This window comes from Antechinus flavipes, chromosome 1 (assembly GCF_016432865.1).
Source record: "Antechinus flavipes isolate AdamAnt ecotype Samford, QLD, Australia chromosome 1, AdamAnt_v2, whole genome shotgun sequence".
NCBI lineage: Eukaryota > Metazoa > Chordata > Mammalia > Dasyuromorphia > Dasyuridae > Antechinus > Antechinus flavipes.
Genome location: NC_067398.1, coordinates 714,215,069 through 714,227,415, shown reverse-complemented (window position 1 = coordinate 714,227,415; position 12,347 = coordinate 714,215,069). Strand labels below are relative to the sequence as shown.

At 54.0% G+C, this 12,347-nt stretch overlaps 1 protein-coding gene across 3 annotated transcripts in view; it reads left to right on the top strand.

Annotated features, from left to right (window-relative positions):
• The first annotated feature begins 204 nt into the window (after positions 1-204).
• The window catches only part of AP1B1 (adaptor related protein complex 1 subunit beta 1), a 29,780-nt gene continuing 17,637 nt past the window's right edge, over positions 205-12,347 (top strand). For all 3 annotated transcript variants that reach the window (XR_007949708.1, XM_051973071.1, XM_051973070.1), the window contains exon 1: positions 205-340. The gene's annotated coding sequence lies outside the window, so the exon portion shown is untranslated. The remainder of the gene's footprint in view (positions 341-12,347) is intronic.

Here is a 12,347-nt window from a genome sequence, read left to right as displayed (position 1 = left end):
GCCTCCACTTCCTCTCTTCTGGTTCCTCCCCGACCGCAAGCGCCCCGCCTTTCCCTCCTCCGTCACCTCGTCTCTCCTTGACTCCGCCCCCTCCGCACCACCCAGCTCCTCCCGTCTCCTTTTCCACCTCCTCTTTTTGGCTCCACCCCCTCAGCGCGCCCCGCCCCGCCCCGAGCGTCCACCGGAAGTGCCCCTGCGCAGGCTCACTTCCGCCCGGCAGGTGACAGCCACGGTTCTCGGAGAGCGGCCGGCGTCGGAGCTGGCGGACGGACGGACTGACTGAGCCGTCGGCGGAGCAGGCGCGGGGCCGAGACCGCGGACGTCGTGCAGCTCAGCCGAGGCGAGCCGAGGGGGGAACCCTCTGGGGTCCCGTGGGTCAGAGGGTCGGGGCCAGGGCCCAGGGGGGCGGGGACCAACGGCCGCCTCTGGCCGGGAGGGGCCAGGGCCGAGGCGCGAGGGGTCAGAGGTTGCGACGGGAAGGAGGCGAGTGATGGGGAGCGAGGGGAGCGAAGTTCAGCCCCCACCTTCCCCCTTCCTCTCTCTTCTCCCTCAGTGCGAGGTGGGAGGGAGGGAAGGAAGACAACAAGGTGGGGGGGGGCCTCAAAAATGACCTGCCTCTGGCCACTGTTACATAGACTCACTCACTCATTCATTCATCCGTTCGTTCCCCCGGGCCGCTTGTCTAGGACTCCCGGGGCGTCCCAGTTGGGAAGGACCTCAGAGGTCATCCAGCCCGGCCCCTTCATTTTTAAGGGGGGGAAACTGAGGCCCGGGGAGAGGAAGTGACCACCCAGAGTCCCTTTAGCAAGGGTCAGGACTGGCACCGGAAGCCCCTTTACAGATGGGGAAACGAAGAGCCAGAGAGTCTGGCAGGTCGGAAGCGGCTCCATCAGGAGTCCAGGTGTCCACAGCACCCCTCCCCCCCTCGCTGCTTCCTGGTGCCCAGGCACCTGGCCTGACCTCTGACCCTTCTTACATGACCTTGAGCAAGTTATTGGGTCTCAGATGAGGGGTGGGGTTGGTGCCCTCTGCTGTCCCTCCCGGTGTGACCCTGGGCTCGATGGCCCACCGCCCTGACAGGAACTCGTTGTGCCCCCAGCCCTGGTACATAACAGTGGTCCCTGAGCATTCAGCCCTGTGTCGGAGGCCCCTGTGTGACCTTGGGCACAGGCCTGGCTTCTGGGAATTCTCTGCTCATTTGGGGAGCGAGGCTAATTAGGCAGGAGAAGATGCTTGACCCTTTTGTTGTCTGGAGCCTGCTGGTCAGCTGCCTCCCCCCAGTTATGCACCTGGCCCGGCCGACGAGGGCTTGGGTCAGCCCTTTGTCTCTGGAGATTGTGGCTCACTGAGGGAGCGGAGAGGAGGGGGCTGGGTCAGCGCTAGAGCTGAAGGAGCGGGGGGTGTCAGGCAGCTCTCGGACCCAGCACTAAGCACTGCAGCCGAGGACACTTGTTGTGGTTCAGTCCTGGAGGCTCTTGTTCCCTCTCTGAGGGGTGAAATGGCCTGCGTGGAGTCTCAGAGGCTCCGTTTGGCTCTGGCCTCGGCACCACTGATCCCCTCGTGTTACGGATTCCGAAACCGGGGCTCTGGGAGACTGTTCCCTTCTCCTCCCTTGTCTGGGAGGTGTCCGAGGCGAGCCCTCAGGAGGCTTGGGAGGCAGGGGTCTGTGCTGCGGCTCCCCCTGAGCCAGTTAGTGCCTTGTCTGCCTGGGCCCTGACGCTGTAAAAGAGGGTGTCGGGGAAGGTGTTTTTAAGAGTAGAGAGCCAGGGTGATGTCACGGCAGGGATGCTGGGTGGGGAGTCAGGAGGTCTGAGCTCCTGACCTGATTCTGCCACCAACCAGCTTGGTGACCTGGCTCAGCTCCCTCGCTCTGTAGCCTCGGTTTCCTCTTCTGTAAAAAGACAAGATCAATGATGAGTCAACATTTTTATGTGCAAAATGTTCTACATGGACCCGGTCATTTGAGCCACGTAACAACCCTGCACAGGTATTATTTGTGCCCATTTACTAATGAAAACTGAGGGAGATGGGCTGCGATTGGTCTGCCCGGGGGATACAGCTAGTCAGGGCCAGAGGTAAGCAGCTCTTCCTGGCTCCAAATCCAGCATTTCTTGTGCCATGCCGGCTGCCTGGTCATTTTCCAGACCAGGCCCTCCACGCAGATGACCCCAGCTGATTCTGGGCCACACTTCTGACGGGACAGGCCCCAGTGCCGCTCACACTCGTCTCTCTGGGGCAGTTGGCGTCTGGAATGGCTTCCATGACTGCATTTTGGGGGGGGTCTCAGCCACAGAAGAGTCAGTGTGACCCTTTTAAAAAGGGGTGAGGGTCTTTTTTGGCCTGAAGAATCACGCTCCTTGTTGTCCTGCTGTAATGTGGCGCAGCCTGGGAGGTCAGGAGGCCGTAATTGGAGCCCCGATGCCATTGCTGATATTCTCACTTTCTCCGACCTTGACTCAGTTTCTCAGTTGGTGACGTGGGGAAAAGACTATCTGCACCAGCTCCCCCCCTTCTGGATGTTGTGAGCATTAGTGAGTGTATGAGTGTTTCCACATGCTCGTTAAGAAAGCTGTGATATAAATATTACCTTAGTGCCTTTTTTTTTCCTAGGGATCTTTATTCCTAGTTACATCCAATTAACAAAAGCTTGCTAATCATTACTGCATCCCCATTTAACAAGGAAACGATCTGACCAAACCAGCTGGAAGTCTGAGCTCCTGGGCCTGTGGGTCGTCTGCTGAGCCCCTCTGACCCCTGTCTCTGACACGTTGTCTGATACCAACGTGACCCCAGAGTTGGTTCTTACAGGGGCACACATCTGCTGACTGTGGGCGGGAGTGTGGCTTTCTGCTTTGCCCTCTGCCCAGTGAGTCCCCAGCACTTAAGGGAAGTGCACTGGGCCATTGCTGTGTCTTCCTTCCCCCTTCAGAAAACTTTGTTCTGGGGCTTTCCAGACCCTATTTAGTTTCCTCTTAAGGATATTCAAAAGATGTGAAACCCATTTAACCCTCCCCAAAACTCCTTTGCTAACTAGCCAGGCTCAGGGGGTAGAAGATTTTGTTTCTGCAGACATTGTCCTTGGAGCAGACACCAACTTCGGAAACTGTTGGATGGTGGGGTTTTGGCTTCCTAGGAAAGCACCAAATTCATTAGGAAATGCTGGAGTGACAGATTCCTGTTGTTATAAAAGCTGAGTGGGCATCTGGCTGCCTGGAAACCCGGCCATCCACGGGACCTTTCAGTGCCCAGATAATACTCTGTGTCACAGATAGATAATTGGGAATGGAGGATGTTGATGTGCTCTTTTTAATTATCAGTTCCCAGCTTCCTTCCTGTCAGCTCCTTTGTTAACAAAAGAGCAAATTTTCCAGAGAATTGGCCATGCAAGTGAATGAAGGAACACCACCTAAACGGACGCATCGGATAAATATTTGCTGAGTGATTGAATTGATCAGAGGTCCCGTCTCTTGAGGAGTTGAAGACAATTTATGAATATTCTATCAACTCCTTGGACCATTTCAGGCAGCAGGGGGATGGTCTGTCTTTAAAGCCATCTGTTGCCTTGCCCTTTTGCCGCACCACTGCCTGGGCCTCAGAGGGTAAGGAGGAGGTGAGGAGATGTGTGGCTGTGGTGGCAAATGCTACGTCCTGGTCTGAGAGTGCCATGGGAGAAAGGTCCAGGCTGCCCAAGGTCCGTGGTCTGGGAAGCTGTGCTGGCCTCCACTGCCAGGCTCCTCTCACCTCAGCCCCGGGTCTGGACTCCTTCATGTGCTCATGGAGAGAAAAGAAACTAAGTTGGAGGTTTCCCCACTTGATCCAGGAAGGGCCCCCAGTCACTGCGGCAACAGCTCCTGATCTGCCTTTGCATCTGCTCGCCGCCAGCTTTTGGTCGCGGCTCCAGGCCTGCGCTCGGCACCTTTCCTGAAATCAGGAAGTTGGGGTGGGGTGGGGGGGAGCTCCTTGCAGCTGACGGGAGACCGGTCCAGAGTCCACCAGTCCATCAGCCTTCTGTAGTCACAGATTCCAGACTCGCGTTGGCCTGTGGGCTCCCAGATCAGAGATAATGCTGCCTTAGGCTCCGGTCTTCGGTTTCTCCTGCAAAATGAGGCAGCTCGTCTAAAGAATCTCCGTGGGATGGTGCAATGGATAGAGCATTGTGCCGGGAGCCAGGAAGGGCTGAGATCAAATCCTGCCTACAGTGCTTACAAGTCACTTTGCCTCTGCCCCTCATCCATAAAATGGGGATAAGAATAATGACGATGACAATAATAATAGCTTGTCTCAGTCTCTTCACTTGTCAAGTGAGCTGGAGAAGGAAATGGCAGATCAGGCTAGTATCACTCAGGTGGGGTCAGGGAGAGTCAGACAAGAGCAATTTCCTACTTCAGGCCCGGAAATCTGTCCGTGTGCCCACCGGCTCCCCCTTAGTACCTGCCTCTCAGGGCTATCGTGGGGTTAAGTGAACGAGCATTCATAAATGCTGGTGTCATCCACCAGTGCTTTTTAAGTTTCTCCAGTGTGTAGGTACTGGGGGCTACCAGAGAAAAAGAGTTCCTGCTCACCTTGAGGTAATGCTAATGAGGTAAACACTTGTACAAATAGATGTGGCGTATAAAGTGAACAAATACAAATATAATCCAAGGAGATGACTGACAAATTGCTATGGCGGACACTAGCAGCTGGCAGAAATCAGGGAAGGCTTCATGAAGCTACCAGTGGCACTTCCAAGTTTAGAAATATCATTTTGCTCCCCCAACAATCCTGGAGTGCTATTATCCCCATTTTGCAGATGAGGAAACTGAGGCAAAAAGAAGTGAAGTGACTTGCTATGGGTCAAACAGCTAGTTCGGTTTTGAAGCTGGATTTGAACTCGGGTCCTCCTAACGGCAGGCATTTCTCTCTCCACCGCATCACCCAGTTGAGGCAGAGGGAAGGTGTCTCTTTGTGCCGCGCTCGAGTAGATGTGTTGTTGATATCCAAGTCTGACCGCCATTATTTCCAAAACCCGGCGTTCAGCAGCTCACGGATTGGGTTTGGGAAGGGAGAGAAAATCCCTCTGCTTCAAAGACTTAAATATGCCCAGGACAGCATAAGCAGGATTTAGCCCAAGTAGATTGTTGACCTCTTGGGCTTGGCTAAGCCGGTTGTCCTGACACTTTATTAGAGGAGAAATCATAGGGATGGTGATGGGGAACAGGCTCCCAGGGGTGCTCTGGAGTCCGTGGCTGCAGCAAGGGAGGGGCCCACGGTCTGGGTGGTGAGGGGAGGGTGCAACTTGACTTTCAGGCCCGGCCACCCCTTTGGCTTTCCTTTCCCTTTTGCCATTTATTTACTTAGCTGCTGTCATTTGCTGAAAAATTTGCTCGGGGGGTGGGGAGGGCTGATATATTTCATCTCAATCCCCCAAGAACTAGTTACCAAAGAGTGTGTCTGACCACCCTAGTCATTGTTGTTCCTTTTGGTGAGTCTAGGGGTGGAAACTGGGTAATTGCCCTTCCTCCGAGATTAAGTTCCCAAAATAACAACATTTCCTTCAGAGGCCGGTTTTAGATGACGTTTTTCTCTCTTGCTCTCTGGCAGAAGCACTCTCTCCCAGATAAAATCCAGATTCTTCATCTGGGCATTCCAGGCTCTCCATAATCAGAATTCTCCTACCAGTGACGCCCTTATCTCCCGCTGCTTTCCACTGGGAATTCTTTATTTTCACAGTGTTGGGTTTCCTCAGTTTTCCATGAAGGCCAGCTTGCTTGTTTCCATCCTAATGCCCCTTTTTCTCCTTTCCCCCCTCCACGGGCCTTCCATAGGGCCAAAGCCTACACGTATGAGGCCCAGCCTGCTTCCATCTCTAGTGTCACAATCATCGCCATCAGCCCGGTTTTTCACCTTTACAGACTTAGGCCCTTGATCCTTTTTGCTTGCATTAATTCACCAGCCTAGTGGTCTGTCAGCCTCCATTTGCCTCTTCCCCATTCCCTCCTTCACACTCCTCCCTCTTCTTCTCCAAACCCCTTCATAGGAAGTATCCACCTGAACCCACGGCCTTCCAGGCAGCCTCCAGCCTAGCTTCCCAAGCTTATTTCACACTATTCCCTGTTCTATCCCGACCCAGCCTTTGCTCACACCTTTCACATCCCCATCCTTCGGTGTCTGTCTCCTCCCGAAAAGAGCCCCTTTCCTCCGGGTCCTGCAGACTCCATGAAACGTATCCTCGTCTCCTGGAACTGAAAGTGATCCCTCCCTCCTCTAGTTTCTCATGGCACTCTGGGCTCGACTCTGAGCTCACTCCTGTCATAATTATCTGTGTATAGCACAGCTGTATCTTATTTCATCTTTGTTTCTGGAGCACCAAAGTCGGGGCCTGGCACACAGCAAGAGCTTAAGAGATGTTGGTTTGGTTGACTGTTGTCCCCTCCACAAGGGCACAGTGATGTGGGCCGTGTCTGAGCTTTGCTTGTATTTATGGCTGGTCTTCACGTATACATTCCACTTGGTGATAGTTGGATGTTGTGTGTGTGTTTTGTCTCAAGCAGGACAGTCTTCTCTCTCTCTCTCTCTCTCTCTCTCTCTCTCTCTCGTGTCCCCTCAGTGCCTAGCAGATGGCGGTGCACAGAATGGATGCTCAGTACTTGTGGATCACAAAACTAGTCTCGCAGAAATATCCCCAACTGATGGTTGACACGTCCGGGAACTGCCTGGGATGGCAGTGTTTCTTGGGGCCTCCTGTGGGTGTCTAGAGTGTGTCCTGAGAAATTGCAGAGAAAATGGGGGTAGGGCAGGGAGTGAGAGGGAACTAGATGCAGAGGTCCAGGGCCGTCTCCTCATGTTCCAGAGGAGATAACTGAAAGCTCCCAGTGGTGACCTGATTCACCCCAAGTTGTCGTGAGAATAAGGGTCAGAGACAGCGTTTGAACCTGGTACTGGGGCTCTTTGTGTTGCAAGGACCCAGTGCTTGGCCCTAGGGGCCTGTAGGAATTACATTTGCTGCTGAAGCATTGCTCCCGGGACAGATGCTTCGGTTCTCAGCTTTTTTGGCCTCTTCCTTCTCTTTGAAGCTCCCATAACTTGAGATGTTTCTCAGCTACCACACTGTGGGTAACGCCCAGGTGCGATAGAAATGGGAGCGGTGACTGTTCTCCTCAAAAGTTTCTCCTGTTTGTAAGTGCATGAGAATTAAGGAATAGACTAGAAAGGGCTTGTAGCCTGACATCTGCCCTTTTGTTGCCCGCAGACTGGTGTGGAAACGCCCCCCCCCAACCCCCCAATACTGGATTCCACTTAGAACATTAGGACAGAAACAAAATCAAGTGCATATAGCGTCGGGGCAAGTCTGACTGGGATTCTTTTCCTTTTAATTTTGAAGCCTTTAGTTGCTCATGTGCCTCAAGAGATCGGATTTTGGAGTAATCAGTTTTTATCCACTCCCGGGAGGGACCAATAACTTGATAAACTGGCACAGAGCTAGCATTTACCAGGTGTGTTACTAAATTTGGGTTTCCCTTTGTTCAGACTGGATGGTCTGGCACTAAAATATCCTGTAATTCAATCCCAGAAGGGCTCTTGAGGGCCGTGTTGCAATCCTCACTATCAAGCGCCTCTTAACGAAGAGAAGAGAGCTTTTTGCACAGGGAGTCCCTTGCTTGATCAGAGGTGAATTTGCAGTGTCAGCAGCCTCCTCACCTGACAGCCCTGGGCACGGGGGAAGGTTCAGCCTTCCACTGAGTTTCCTTGAAAGACCTGCCTCTTTTTTTTTTTTGTGAGAAGGGATGGCTCACTGGAGCTCAGAAGGAGGGAATGAGACTGCTGAGAAATCAATCAGTAACAAGACTGAAGAAAAGTTCCTTGTTTGCCGACCTGTCTGATTTTCCCATCTGGGCTGGAGGGGGCTTTTCCAGCTGCTTGCCAGTGAAACGAAGGCTCCTTCCTGCTTTTCGATGCCAGGAATATTAGGGTTTACATATCCGAGGGCATCATGTGAGGAGGGCAGCGTGCCAGCCTCGGATCTAACCAAAGCAGGCCCAGGAGAAGCCTAGGATGAGGATCCGAGCGCTTCCATTTCAGAGAGTATTTAGCCTTGTAATCTCCTCAGAGATGAGGACATGCCTTTTTTCTGAGAGCAAACTTGGGCAGCGATTTCCCCAAATTAAACACTTCAGCCCAACACTTTTAAGGTTCCCAGGCATGCATGTCTATGATCTCGTTTGGTAGAGCAAGAATGATTGCCCCATTTTACAGGTGAGAGTTGAGGCTCAGGTTGTAACTTGCCCCAGAGTTGCACACAGGGTTGGGAGGAGGAACTCGACCAGGGCTTTTGATTTTGCTCCCGTGATCTTGTCCTCCATGTCAGGACTCCTTGAACAAGACCAGGGCAGAGAGGCCAGTTTTCTTAGGTCTCCCCTAATTGTTTGCCAGGCACCCCCACTGCCTCCCGTACCCATCCCTGGGCACAGGTCAGCGGCCCCCAAGCAGCCCGGTTTGGAGTGCCCAGAATCCTGCCTGCTTGGCTCCCCTCGCACTTCTCCTCTCGGCAGCCTCTCCCGCCGTCCGTTTGTTCAGCAGGTTTCCCTGGTGCCCGCTGTGTACTTCTGCATTAGTGGCTGCCAGACTGGCGCTTGTCATCTGACTGAATTTTCCTGGATGTTGTGACAAATAACTTCCCTCCTAACTGCTCTTTGGGGAACTACCCCCACACATTCGCCCCTGTGGGCACTGCAGAGAGCGTCAGCAGCATCCACTGTCAGGGGGGCTCCTCTCATTGCCCCTTCATCCATCCCAGAGGCCTCACTCTGCTTGCTGTGGTTTGAAACCCTGGTGAAGTCCCTTTTCAGTTCTCTTAGCCTCAATATGGAGGGAAAAACCCTGTAGCTGTCATGCCTACCTGGGGCCTTTGAGCCAGGAGTGTGTGAAGTGAGATCAGGCACTGTGCTAAGCCCTGGGCAGCTCTGCCCTCCCGGAGCTGCCAGCCGAATGGGGAACAAGCAAGCTGCAACCATTAGGGGGCACCATGGATTGTCCTTGGCGCACAGTGAGCACTTACTAGGTGCTTTTCCAGGAATGGATGGGTGACAGGATCTTGTAGGCCTTGTGTGTAGGCATTGTGGGGCCCCCTCCCCTGAAGAGGTAAGAGGGTGGTCTTTGAATCTCTTTCACTCCTGGCTATGTCATCCTGGGCTTCTCAAGAGGCATGAGGTCAGAAAGTGCCCAAGTTGCACACCCCATTCCTGACCTTGGGCCACGGGCACACACAGGGTGGGTAGTGCCCTCTCTGTGGGGCTTTTTCCCAAAGCTTCCTGAGAGAATGACAGTGGACACCAGGCTTTTTTGTTGGTTTTGAGCATGTGCGATGCCCTTTGGATGATCAATTTAGAATTTAAATCTAGCTGAGGAACCTGAGGTTAAGCAGTTTGCCAAACAGAGTAAATTAACAGAACTGGGGTTCAGAACTGGGCCTGTGCTCCCAAAGCCCGACTGCCCCTTAGAGAGCGACTTGGAGGGAGCGTTCAAAATCACATTGACTGGCTCATAAAACTTGCCATTTGTGGGGCTTTGGATCAGAGAGGAAAGTGAGAGAGAAAAGATTTGCTGTCCTAATTTCCCTGGAGCCCCCGCCTCCCTCTTGCATTGCTTGAGATAGAAGGGAAAATGTTTTCCCACCTCTCGCCCCGCTTCTGGCCCCTTCCGTCCTGTTGTTTCCAGCACTGCTGCCTCAGTCCCCTGCCCTTCAAAGGCTCCCTTAGCTCCTGAGGAATGACGAGAGGAGGTCTGGCTTCCCCGCTCAGCTGGGGAAGGGCCGCTGCTTCCACAAGAGGGGAGGGGCCTGCCAGACACAGACTGGTCCCAGGATTGGGTCCCAGAAGCCGGGAGGCTTTGGCCTGACCGTCGGTGTGGGCCGAGGGATCTCCTGGTGGGGGCGGCAGCCACAGCCTTTTGCGGTGACCATCTTCCTTTCCCTTGAGGCCCCCATTTACCAAGACTCAGGGAAAACTTGGATTTGACCACAATAATTGAGGACGTGAGCAGATGACTCTACGACTGTTCTGTCCTTCAGCAGCAGTGAGCCTGGTCAGCCCCGCACACACGGCCCCCGCAGCTCAGCCTGGGGCAGCTGATGCGAACCTCGGCAGGAATCAGGGGCTCGTTGGAGCGTGACCGCGCTTCCTCCGGGGGCTGCAGGTGGAGCCCAAGTCGTGCCAGGGAGACAGCGGAGCTTCCTCTGGCATCTCTAACTCTGCTCCAACATTCACGGGAGGAAGAGGGGCGGCTTCCTTCTGGGTGTGAGGAGGCCAGGCCACATCTCCGGCTCCAACAGCCACAGCCCCCGCGGCCTCAGCTCACACTTTCCCTAAATTCTCTCCTTTGCTCTTAGCAACGCCAAGCGTTGTCGTGATGAGCAAACTGAGGCCCCGGGAACAGCAGCCTGTACCGAGTCTGAGCTCTTCTGTGATGCGTCTCTCCCAAAAAACATAGAAAAGGTGAATAATTCTCAGGGAGAGAGCAGGTTCAGGGGATGCTTTTGTGGCTGAGGCTCAAGGCTGCTTGTGTCCCCACTCCCTCCCTGCAGCGTGACAGGTTTCAGAAAGGATGTCACTTTCTCCCTTTAAAAACGACCATGATCTGACTTCAAAGGAATCAGACTTCTGCAGCTTCTCCCTCTGGGATCTCTGCAGCAGTGATGGGCGGGAAGCGCCTGCAGAATAGGAATAAGGCGACCTCAGGTCGATTCTGGGACGGGCTGCTTAGCGGCTGCGAGGAGGCGGCGATCCAGAGAAATAAACTGTCGCAACGTGAGAGACCTCGGTGACTGGGGAGCAGGCCCCTTCTCCTTCGCTCCCGAGGTTCCCCAAAGGGAAGCCTCTCTTTCCTCCCTTGTAATCAGGGTCACAACACCACTGAGGGCCCGGAATAATCTGGCAGCCGGCTCTAGGAGTCCGAGCAGCAGGTTTCACCCAGTGTGCGATAGGAGATGAGCAGGGGCTTCCATTGGCAGGTGGCGAGGGAGCTCCCTGTCCCTGCACTCCAAGGGAGCACTTTCCATCCTAATGTCCCACCATGTCCCTACCCAAGCCCAAACACACCCTGCTCCCGGTATCACCTGCCTGCAGGGGCTGGAGCCTGGGAGACCCCATCAGATGGCCCAGAGGGGCTTCAGGTAGATGTCGGCCCACAAGCGTTGAATCATCGCCTCCTGCGTTCTAGGCATTGGAGATGCAAAGACAGAAAGGAGACTAGCACCATCCTCAAGGGGCTTACAGTCTTTCCGCTGGGGGACACAATCAGCGGCAGGTAGGGGATGCCATAGAGTACGGAGTCCTGGGCTTGGAAGGGAAGCCAAGTTTAAAGCAGGCTCTGAGGTTCCCTAGTATGATCCTTCATAGCCTTGGTTTGTTCCTCTGTAAAAGGAGAATAAATGCTCCTTTTCCTAGAGTTAAGGTGAGAAAAAATAAGATACTTTTATGAAGTTCCTTGCAAAGTTAAAAGTGATTTCATTGATAAATGGGGAGAGAGAGAGGAACTGCTGGTGGTTGGGGAATCAGGGAGGACTTCTAATCTTGTTCTGCACGCATCTTTTCCCAAGGGTCTTCCTGTGTCATCATCTTTAACCCAGATGAAGCCATTTGTTATAAAACCAGGAGGGAGGTTCTAAGGGAGACGTGGATCCAGAAGAGCACAGTGTCCCTTGGGGATGAGGGAAGGTGAAGTTCTCCCTGGAGAAGTTGGCTCCTCAGAGGCTTTTGCCCCCCTCACATTAGGGCCCACGCTTTGGATTCCAGCCTCAGCTCCGCCTTAGCCGTGGGACTTGGGGCGCTCATCTCATTTCTCCGCAAAAAGAGGGGGTTGCACCAGGCAGCCCCCGAGGTCTCCCTGAGTCTGTTCCTATGGTAACTGGAGTGTAGACACATCCAGACAGCGTTTGTGTTTCCTTCTAGCTTCAGCCATTGCAGAGTGACCTTGACAGGGCTTGTTTCATTTCCTCATGTGTTCCTCTGGACCTGTTTATCACAGGGATAAACCCTTCTAGAAGCCTTCCAGAAATGGCGTCGCATTACCGGCTGTGGCCTTCTAGCCTGGCCCAGCTTGTCCTCCTAGGATAGGGAAGCATTCGCCCCCAGTGACGTTCCCGCTTCCCTCAAACGCGGGGCTGCACTGGCCCGGCCGGAGCGGGAGATGCCGCGGGAACCCAGACACAGACTCTAGGGCCTCTGGTCTCCTGGCACAGCGGAGAATGTGGCCGCCTTGGAGGCAGGAAGGGCTGGGTTCAAGTCCAGCCCCGGCACCTTCTAGCTTGGGACTCTGGGCAGGTCACTTAACCTTCTTCGCCTCAGTTTTCTTGTCTGTCAAATGACCCTGAG